Source organism: Podarcis bocagei (assembly GCF_964188305.1).
Source record: "Podarcis bocagei genome assembly, chromosome: 3".
Classification (NCBI taxonomy): domain Eukaryota; kingdom Metazoa; phylum Chordata; class Lepidosauria; order Squamata; family Lacertidae; genus Podarcis; species Podarcis bocagei.
In genome coordinates, this window is record NC_138127.1 from 36,527,541 (window position 1) to 36,536,850 (window position 9,310).

The following is a 9,310-nucleotide window of genomic DNA, read 5'->3' on the forward strand; positions in this document are numbered from 1 at the left end:
GAGGAGAGCTGTTAGAATACTAGCTGACCCGGTATTACCTATTCTGACAGGCAGTGGCTCCAAGGATCCGTGAAGAGGTCTTTGACAATAGGAGGCCCTGCTATGCATCCTATCACCAAAAGAAGTTCCATGGGTGGCAACATGAGTGAGGACATTTTGAAGGTGAGACTAGGCTCATCCCTGGTGATATTTAGGTGAGCAGTGAAAACAATTCTTATTCCACGTGATATTTAATCTTTGTTAAAATATGACTGGAAAGTTGTTCTTTAACTTTGCTCCTTTTGATTTTAACATTTTAGTTTTTGTTTTTATTACAGTGGTACCTCGGGTTACATACGCTTCAGGTTACAGACGCTTCAGGTTACAGACTCCGCTAACCCAGAAATAGTACCTCGGGTTAAGAACTTTGCTTCAGGATGAGAACAGAAATCGTGCTCTGGCAGCGCGGCAGCAACAGGAGGCCCCATTAGCTAAAGTGGTGCTTCAGGTTAAGAACAGTTTCAAGTTAAGAACAAGTTAAGACCTCCGGAACAAATTAAGTACTTAACCCGAGGTACCACTGTACTTGGGATTGTTTATGTGTGCCACTTTGAAGGCTCTTGTGACGGTTCAGAAGCTGGGTAAAATGTGTGTGTGTGTGTGTGTGTGTGTGTGTGTGTGTGTGTGTGTGTGTTTTGCAAATAAATATAAAATAAATCACCTGCTATGTTACTGATTGTTTTTACTAGCGATGCCACGAATTCTACCACTGAGCTGTAGTTCTTCCATAAACTACCTCAGGAGTGGCCTCTTGTTGGCCCTCTCAGGCTTAATGCAGGAGCAGGAGTAGCAAATTTCCCACAATGCCCTAGATGCTATATCAGGGGCATGGTGGAAAATTAAAATGGCAGCTCCTGCACCCAGCTTGGAGGCTTCAGAGCAGTTGTCAGTGCTGTTGGCCCTGCACTGAGGGCTTGCAGCTGCCTCAGAATGACAGGTGCTGACTGACACATTACAAGTATGCCAGTCAGAAGCACTAGCCCTATGTGAACATCCAAATGGTTGTCACAAATTACCTGATAACATTACCAAGATCAGAATGAGGCTAGAATCAAGCAGAGATTTCTGAACATAACAAAAACATGCCAAACCTGTTTCCAAGATCAGAAAACAAGTGAACATACCATGAACGTTGTATCACTGATAAAACATATCATCTATCTCTGCCTTGAGATGATGGATGACTGAATTATCAGGATTGAAAACATGGTCCATATGAAATCTAAACTAGAGGCAGAAAGAAGCAAAGGTTACAGATGTCAATTTATAGCTAAACTTCTAGCACAAGTGTTAAGTAAGTCAGCCATTTCAGATTTTTTTTTAAAAAAAACAGACACACACTAAAATCTCTACATTTATCTGCAATAATCTCCTTAAAATTTCCATAAAAACACAATACTCAGTGTGAAGAACATAATTGCTACAAAATGAAAATGGCACTTTTTTCCTTTAGGAAGTGGGATGGGGAGGAGGAGAGACAGACCAGAGCACTTGATTAAGCAGACTATAAGAGCCAGACATAATACCATTAACACGCTGTTCCAAAGCCATTCTGTTATAAATTAGTCATCAAATGTGAAGGACAAAATAAGTTCCCCTATACAAGAAGTGTCAATTCAGTAACATTTTTTTAAAGCATAATATATTTTTAAGGAGTGTCCTTTACTGTAAGCAGTTTCTTTTAAATCCTCCATTGTTCACAAGGTTGCAGGGCCCTTAATGCTAAGAAGGAATGCCAATTATAAACCTTGTTAAACAACACTTGCTCCATTACTGGTCCATATCCTCTCAGACAAAATAGCTTGATGAAAGGAAGCAATTCTTTAAAAGAAAGGAAGAAACACAACTAAAAGGCAAAATTAGAAGCAAATTGTGCCTCTGTTCATTTTTTCCTCATCCTTTTCTTCAGAAAGCAATAAAAATTAAAATGAGATTGCTGTAACCATAGAAAGAACATATGACAGACAAGTCTCTTTTCTTTAAAGACTTTATTACGTAATCAAAACATTCTACAATATAACAAAACAAAGAACCAAGTGGTGACTGGCCACTACAGATCTGTGATGCACCGTAACATAGAAAGGCTTCAGCCAAGATCAAGCAAGAAAATTGGAGTATTATTTTCATGGAAGCAGAAAGGGCTAACGCCAATTAAAATCAAATTTAGTGGGAACACACCAGCCATGAATTTGTTTTTTAATATACTGGACATCATTGGCTTAGTCCATTGGCTTAGTAGTGTCTCACGAAACACATGTAAAACGAGTCAATTTTAATGAAATTGCAATATGCAGGGCCTTATTAAACCAGACGATAAGGGGAAAGTCCAACGTATTTCTGGCTCCCTGAGAAATGGTCGGTCTGGCTGCAACCAACAAATATATGAGTTTTACAAATCAATTCTTCTATTTTCTATCTCGTTTACAGTGTAACGTTTTGTAGGGAAGGGGTGTGGTTTTGGCTTAACAATTCTGGGCTATTCCTCTCCGATTTGTTTGTATGGTTTCGATTTTTCCCCCTGAGATTCAATACCCATCCAATAAGAACATGACATGATTGTGTGCGTCAGCGCCAAGGCCACAGCGAACCCGTTTCCTGTATGCATGATCTGCTGCATACCACAGAGGCAGCTGTGGCAGAACATGCATATCCTCTTACCATACCCACCAAACAGTAATGCAGTTGTAAATTATGAAGTGCAGGTGACTCTCCATCACCAGGATTCCCTGCTCTGTGCTACGGTCACTTCCCACAGTGAGTTTCAAATTTACAACTACAGTGGTACCTCGGGTTACATACGCTTCAGGTTACATACGCTTCAGGTTACAGACTCTGCTAACCCAGAAATAGTGCTTCAGGTTAAGAACTTTGCTTCAGGATGAGAACAGAAATCATGCTCTGGTGGCAGGGCGGCAGCAGGAGGCCCCATTAGCTAAAGTGGTGTTTCAGGTTAAGAACAGTTTCAGGTTAAGTACGGACCTCTGGAATGAATTAAGTACTTAACCCGAGGTACCACTGTACACTCAACCTTTTAGCTATGCCAGTAAGTCAGTAGCCTGGGCACATGTCAGACGTCTGCGCACAAGAGCACTTGGACTAGCTTTAGAAGCGAAAGAAGAGCCCTGCTGGATTAGACCAAAGGCCTATCTAGGCCCACATCCTGTCCTCACGGTAGCCAACAATATGCCCATGGGAAATCCTCAAGCAAGAGCCAAGTGCCATAGCGCTCTTCCCTCTTGCAAATCCTCGACTGATATTCAGAGGGACACTGTCTCTGACACTGTCGACAGAACATATCCTTCTTCTCCATTGATATTTTGCATAAATACGTCAATAAGCATGTTTTGCCACCCTGCAAATCAAACCTTTATGTATGTGGAAAACTTTTTAACAATACCAGGACCTAAGTATAAACCCATTCAGGCTCCCAAATAAGCACATTACTGAAATGAAGTTAGTACAGCTGAGAGCCACATCGTACCACCCCTTACTTCTCTCTTACACCAGGAGATGTTGGACTTCAGCTCCCATCAGCTGGGAAGATCTGTATCCTGAAAAGTAGGATATAAGTGACTAATAAAGCCCCAGCTAGCATGGCCAATGATATGGAATTGCAATACCCATCCGACAGAGTTTTTCCATCCCTGTTCTACGCAGTGACTGGAGTGTACCCAATCAATGCATGTACCCACTTTGTATGCACACAGTGGAAAAAGCATACTTTCATCACCGTTAAGCACAAGATTAAACACAAGGGAACTCTGTGCGGTAAGACACCAATATTTTGACTATTTTTTTTGCAAGACCGATACTCATCTGTTATATTCTTCATCAGTTGGTTTTCTTACCAATGAGGTAGATAACTGCTAACTCAGGAATCACCAACCTGATGCCAGTGGGAGTAATTGCACCTATGCTGACTTCCCCCAGCAACTCCAAAGCTTCTTGTGCTTCCCCAACATTTTTTTCTCCCCTCCATTAGATGCAGAAGGGAGCAACTACTCCGTAAACAGCACATAAAGGTAAAGGTACCCCTGCCCGTACGAGCCAGTCTTGACAGACTATAGGGTTGTGCGCCCATCTCACTCAAGAGGCCGGGGGCCAGCGCTGTCTGCAGACACTTCCGGGTCACGTGGCCAGCGTGACAAAGCCACATCTGGCGAGCCAGCGCAGCACACGGAAACGCTGTTTACCTTCCTGCCAGTAAGCAGTCCCTATTTATCTACTTGCACCCAGGGGTGCTTTCGAACTGCTAGGTTGGCAGGCGCTGGGACCGAGCAACGGGAACGCACCCCGCCGCGGGGATTCGAACCGCCAACCTTTCGATCGGCAAGCCCTAGGCGCTGAGGCTTTTACCCACAGCACCACCAGTGTCCCAAAACAGCACATAGAACTGAGCAAAGGAGTAGGATTTGCATAATTCCCACTTCCTCTCTCTAGGCGTTTCCCCCAGGTTAACTTCTGCACCAAAGCTGGAAGGAGGGAGAGTGCCCTGCAGAAAATGTTTTCAAAAGGACAGAGAGGAAAACATAAATTTGTGGGAAGCAGAGGCAACCAGACCCAATGCAAGGAAAGAAGTGGAGAATGTCCCCTCTGGGAATGGGGATGTGTTTCTCTTCTCTCTGAGGCTGGTTTGTGTGTCTTGGGAGAGAGGGATAAAGTTTGGGTGCATTTGTGACTGGCCATGCCCACAACAGCAACCATTTTGTGACAGCTCCTTCAGCAAAATATTGATTCCAAAACGTGATCATGGACCCCCAAAAGCTGGCAATTCCTGTAACCCAATTACACAAAGCTGTTTCAAAGAAAGAATTATTATACCTGATAGCATTACAAAAAAATATTTTTCTGCATAGTTCTTGCTGCTTATTTGCTGAATTTTTCATGGAGAGTAGGTACAAAAATAAAATGGGTAAAGTCTAAGAAAAAAAAAATATTTGAATGCACAATGTAAAATTTTAAATCATGTGGGAGAAACAGCATTATACCACAAAAGAATAACCTTGTAAGTTTAAAAACAAGTTGTCTTTCATTCTCTTAAGTTGAAACAAGAACAACAAAAATCACATGAGGACTTTCATTTGGCTTAGCAACTAGGAAAATCATAAAGCAGCTTTTTAAGTGCTTAACCCCCATCCCCAAGAGTAATGACTTTGAGACCTACTTAATGTGAATGCGCTCAAAAAGCCACTGCTTATGAGAGCAAAGCTGTCATTCCGAAGATTTATACGCACACACGGGCTCTCAGCATGAATGAAAGATTGCATTGAGCCGCTCCTCATCATATGATGCCTCAGATCAATGTAATGCTATTAAGGGCAGTAGTTGGCTAAATCCAAGCATCTTGAAATCTGAATGCAATAGGTACAAAAGTAGTCAACTCTTTAAAAACAGTAAGAAGTGGTCTGTCCTCTCTCTCTCTCTCAGTAACATACAGGTAACATTACATAACTTAAAACCAAAAAATATTATTCTCCATTATTCCATCCTACCTGCATGAAGGGCATATTCTGCAACATGAAATCCTACTTTATTCTGGGTGAAATTCAGCATACTTCTATCTTAAAGTAGCTTAGTGCTGCTGATCCCACAAAACTAATCTTAACAGCAGGTAAACTTAAGTGATTTGTGGATCTCTTAAGGAGATTGGAGAAACTCAAAATCAGAAAGGGCAATTTACTTGATTGAGGAAGTATGCACCAATGCCTTTATTATAATTCTGCACCAAGTACCAAGACACAGTTTTGACTTAGGATTGACAAACATATCAAAATGTTTCAGGGTGGATACATGTACGGTGGCATTTCACAACTGGATGCACTTCCACTTGGGTAGATTTTTTTTTATTTCATCAAAATTAGTTTGTTGTTAAATTATTATGGGGTTTCCCCAGAGTAGCTTATTGAAATTTTCATTTCCCTGGGCTGCTTGAAAGGTATTTAGGAACAGGGTGTTACTAACTTCCGTGCTGTTAGGCAGATATTATTATTTAGAATACCATGGTTGTTTATTTAAAGTACCAATATGCTGCCTTTCAGTTCAGAGACCTCCCAAGGCAGCTTACAAAAGACAATTAGAGGTATATGCATAGTGGGATAGTTTAGCTTTATACGCTTACCAGGCACATTGTGCTTCCATGTGATTTACAGTACAACCCACTTGAAATGTTTCCCATCCAGGCCTTCTGCTGCTACAGTGGTGCCTCGCAAGACGAAAATAATCCGTTCCGCGAGTCTCTTCGTCTAGCGGTTTTTTCGTCTTGCGAAGCAACCCTATTAGCGGCTTAGCGCTATTAGCGGTTTAGCGGCTATTAAAGGCTTAGCGGCTTAGCAGCTAAAAGGCTATTAGCGGCTTAGAAAAAGGGGGGGAGCGAAAAAAATCGCAAGACTTGCAAGACGTTTTCGTCTTGCGAAGCAAGCCCATAGGGAAATTCGTCTTGCGAAGCGCATCGAAAAACGGAAAACCCTTTCATCTAGCGGGTTTTTCGTCTTGCGAGGCATTCGTCTTGTGGGGCACCACTGTATTCTGAAAGAGCATTGCCTATACTCCCTTATGCTGTACAATGCGACAGCCCCAGCTCTCTTTCTGGGCCTATGACTGAGAAAAACAGTAATAATTAACAAACATGTCAGTGTGGGTGGTAGAGAATACTTTACTACTGAAGTCCAACTGGAAGCAAAAGCCTGCAGCTTGAAAAAGCTTGGTGCAAATGAATCCAGCGGATCATCAGGTTGGGTTTTCAATGTATAGGAAACCCTGGGCTGGGTTAAACTACGTAGGTGTGCTAACAGGTGCCAGAACACAGTGGGACTTTGCCCCCTTCCCCTGCACCCCCACCTCAAATCAGGACTGGACAACCCCCAGAACAGCATGCAGGAGGTTGAATGGGGTCGTTCTTTAAGGCAAACTGAAATGCTTGTGCTGACAGAGCTGACAAAGTGCAAATGTGTGTCTAAGCTCCAATTAAGCCCTGTTGTAAGGTACACATGAGAATTCCCACTGGGGGGGGGGAATCCATCGAACAGCTACATGCACACAGCCCTGGGCAGAAATAAACCTAAGAATTCCAAGCCCCCGGTAATGTCTCATAGGGTCTTTTTAATCAAAGAAGAGACTAATTAACTCCACAGGAAAAAATAGCGCAGTGCTGTCAAATGCTCAGAGCTACAATAGTGTCATTACATTTCCAATTACTGCAATTGTAAGGTGTACCTTGAAACTATAACAAGGCAAAATGTTTTCCTATCACCTGATTGTGTGCCAGTCCACACAGGTGTGAGGCTGGGCTTCTGAAGTAATCTCAAGTTCATGCACACACACCCCATGCCCCCCAAATAAGTTGCTGGTGGCATCTGTCTGTCTCAGGAGACAATGGAGTGTGTCTCTGGGGCCAGGCCCATGCAGAGCTTTTCTGACACCCAGGGTGAGAGTCTTGTTGGAACAAAGTTAAAACTCAAACAAAAAAGCAGTCGGTCCATGCTGGGGTCCTCTGGCTGGCTTAGCCCTCTGAGGCCCAGGGCAAGTGTACCCAACTGCCCACTGCCTTCTGCACAGGCCTGCCTGGGGGTGAAGTCAAACCATTGGAGAATCAGTGCCTGCTGTGGTTGCAAAGACTGGAAACTCATAACTGCTCTGCCCCCCAAATTGCTTTTGCAGCATTAGCAGCACTGCAGGCGTTGCACTGGGGTGCATGCCTGGGCAGTGTGTATTGAGGTCCTGGACTGCCCAGACAACAATACACCCCCCCTAGCCTGGCTTATGTGGTCCAAAGGAAAGCCGAGCAATACATATGGCACCAGCTTGGCTGCAGGAGTTGCCCGGAGGTGGTATACAAGGTGCCATCCAACTGTCTTAGGAGCTCCACTCCGGATTTGTGAGCCGTTTACTTTTCATTTTCCAAAGATGTCCCACAAGGGATTTTTTCCTCGGGGGTTACTTCTAAAGCCTTTTTCATGAACAAGTATAGCCATAAGGCAGTGAAGGTTTGGGATCAGTTTTCCTTCTCCTAGATGGGCTACCTTACCAGGCTGATGAGCCCCATCTGCCCCTCTTTCCCTCCGCACAGGATGTGCAGAAACTGCCTTCTTGATCATCGGACCCCCTGTCAGAATGCAATGTTTTAATCTCACCCACTCCTAAATCTCCAATCTAGTAACAGCTACAGTGAAATCCAAAAATATGTTAGGGGGGTAGAAAGAAGCCTCACGGTTGCTTTACTTGTGACATTTTTCTTAAAAAGACAACTGCGAAAGAGTCCAGATTTCTACCACTTTATTCCATGTTGGTTGCAGGGTGGCAGTTTTTGACTGCCAAGTATCAGTGTCTTCAACCTTGTGTCCCAACAATAAGCACTAATTATTCCAGTTCTCTCTCTCACACACACATATAACATCCAGGATGGCCCAGATTTCAGTGATATTCATATAAACTCCAAACACAAGCAGTGGGAAGCCAGTCCCACTTACTCCCTCGTGTCATTAGCATTTGAATCCAAGGATAGAACTACATGTCATGTGCAGCTTCATTATTCTTCCTTTCTTTTCACACAATTCAGCCACTCAGGATGCCCTCTGAAGTGGAATTCTGGAGTGGAGAACAGCATCAACCCTCCCCCCCCCCCCGAGGAAAACCGCCTTGACTCCCACTATGGAAAAGGTAAATAACACAAGCAACATTTTTAATGGGGAGTAGGGAGGAAAGGGGAAAGGGTAAATTCCCACCCCCACACCAGTCTTCACCTTCAAATTGCACCAAAAGGCTGAATTACATATATCTGTAAAAACAGTGCAATACCTCATAACATACTTCTGCTCTAAATGTATTTGAAGCCACAAGAAACCATGGGGTGGGGAGTGGAGGATGAGAGAAGAGAAGCTGCTGAGCATCACACTTTTATGTTTAGTCCAATAGTGGTTTCAAGGGGGGGGGGGAAACAAGAGGTGCACTAAGCTCTGCCTTAATATAAGACCCTGAAAATCAGAGGTCCTAGTTTGCTTATACCTTGTTAAAATGACAGAAAAATCGGTGCCTCATTTGCTACAAAATACTATCAACTTCAGAAATCTTCATAAAATATCTGTGTAAAAAAACCCAATACTTCCCATAAATATACATGAACTTGTTTAGGCTATAAGCCAGAGCTTTCCAAACTTTTCATGTTGGTGACATACTTTTTAGACAGTTGCACAGTTTTGCAACATTGTAATTCACTTTTACTAGCAAACCGGCGGGCTGCCCACTCCCTTTCCAGCCCTGGGAGGAATGCGGGGAG

At 43.3% G+C, this 9,310-nt stretch overlaps 1 long non-coding RNA gene across 1 annotated transcript; it reads right to left on the reverse strand.

The window, feature by feature from the left end:
* Positions 1–2,012: 2,012 nt before the first annotated feature.
* Positions 2,013–6,535, reverse strand: LOC308583031. Its single transcript, XR_014005996.1, has 2 exons — positions 4,408–6,535; positions 2,013–4,037 (listed from the first exon to the last, which is right to left on the reverse strand). It is a non-coding gene; the product is annotated as an uncharacterized lncRNA (long non-coding RNA).
* Between the last annotated feature and the right edge of the window lie 2,775 nt (positions 6,536–9,310).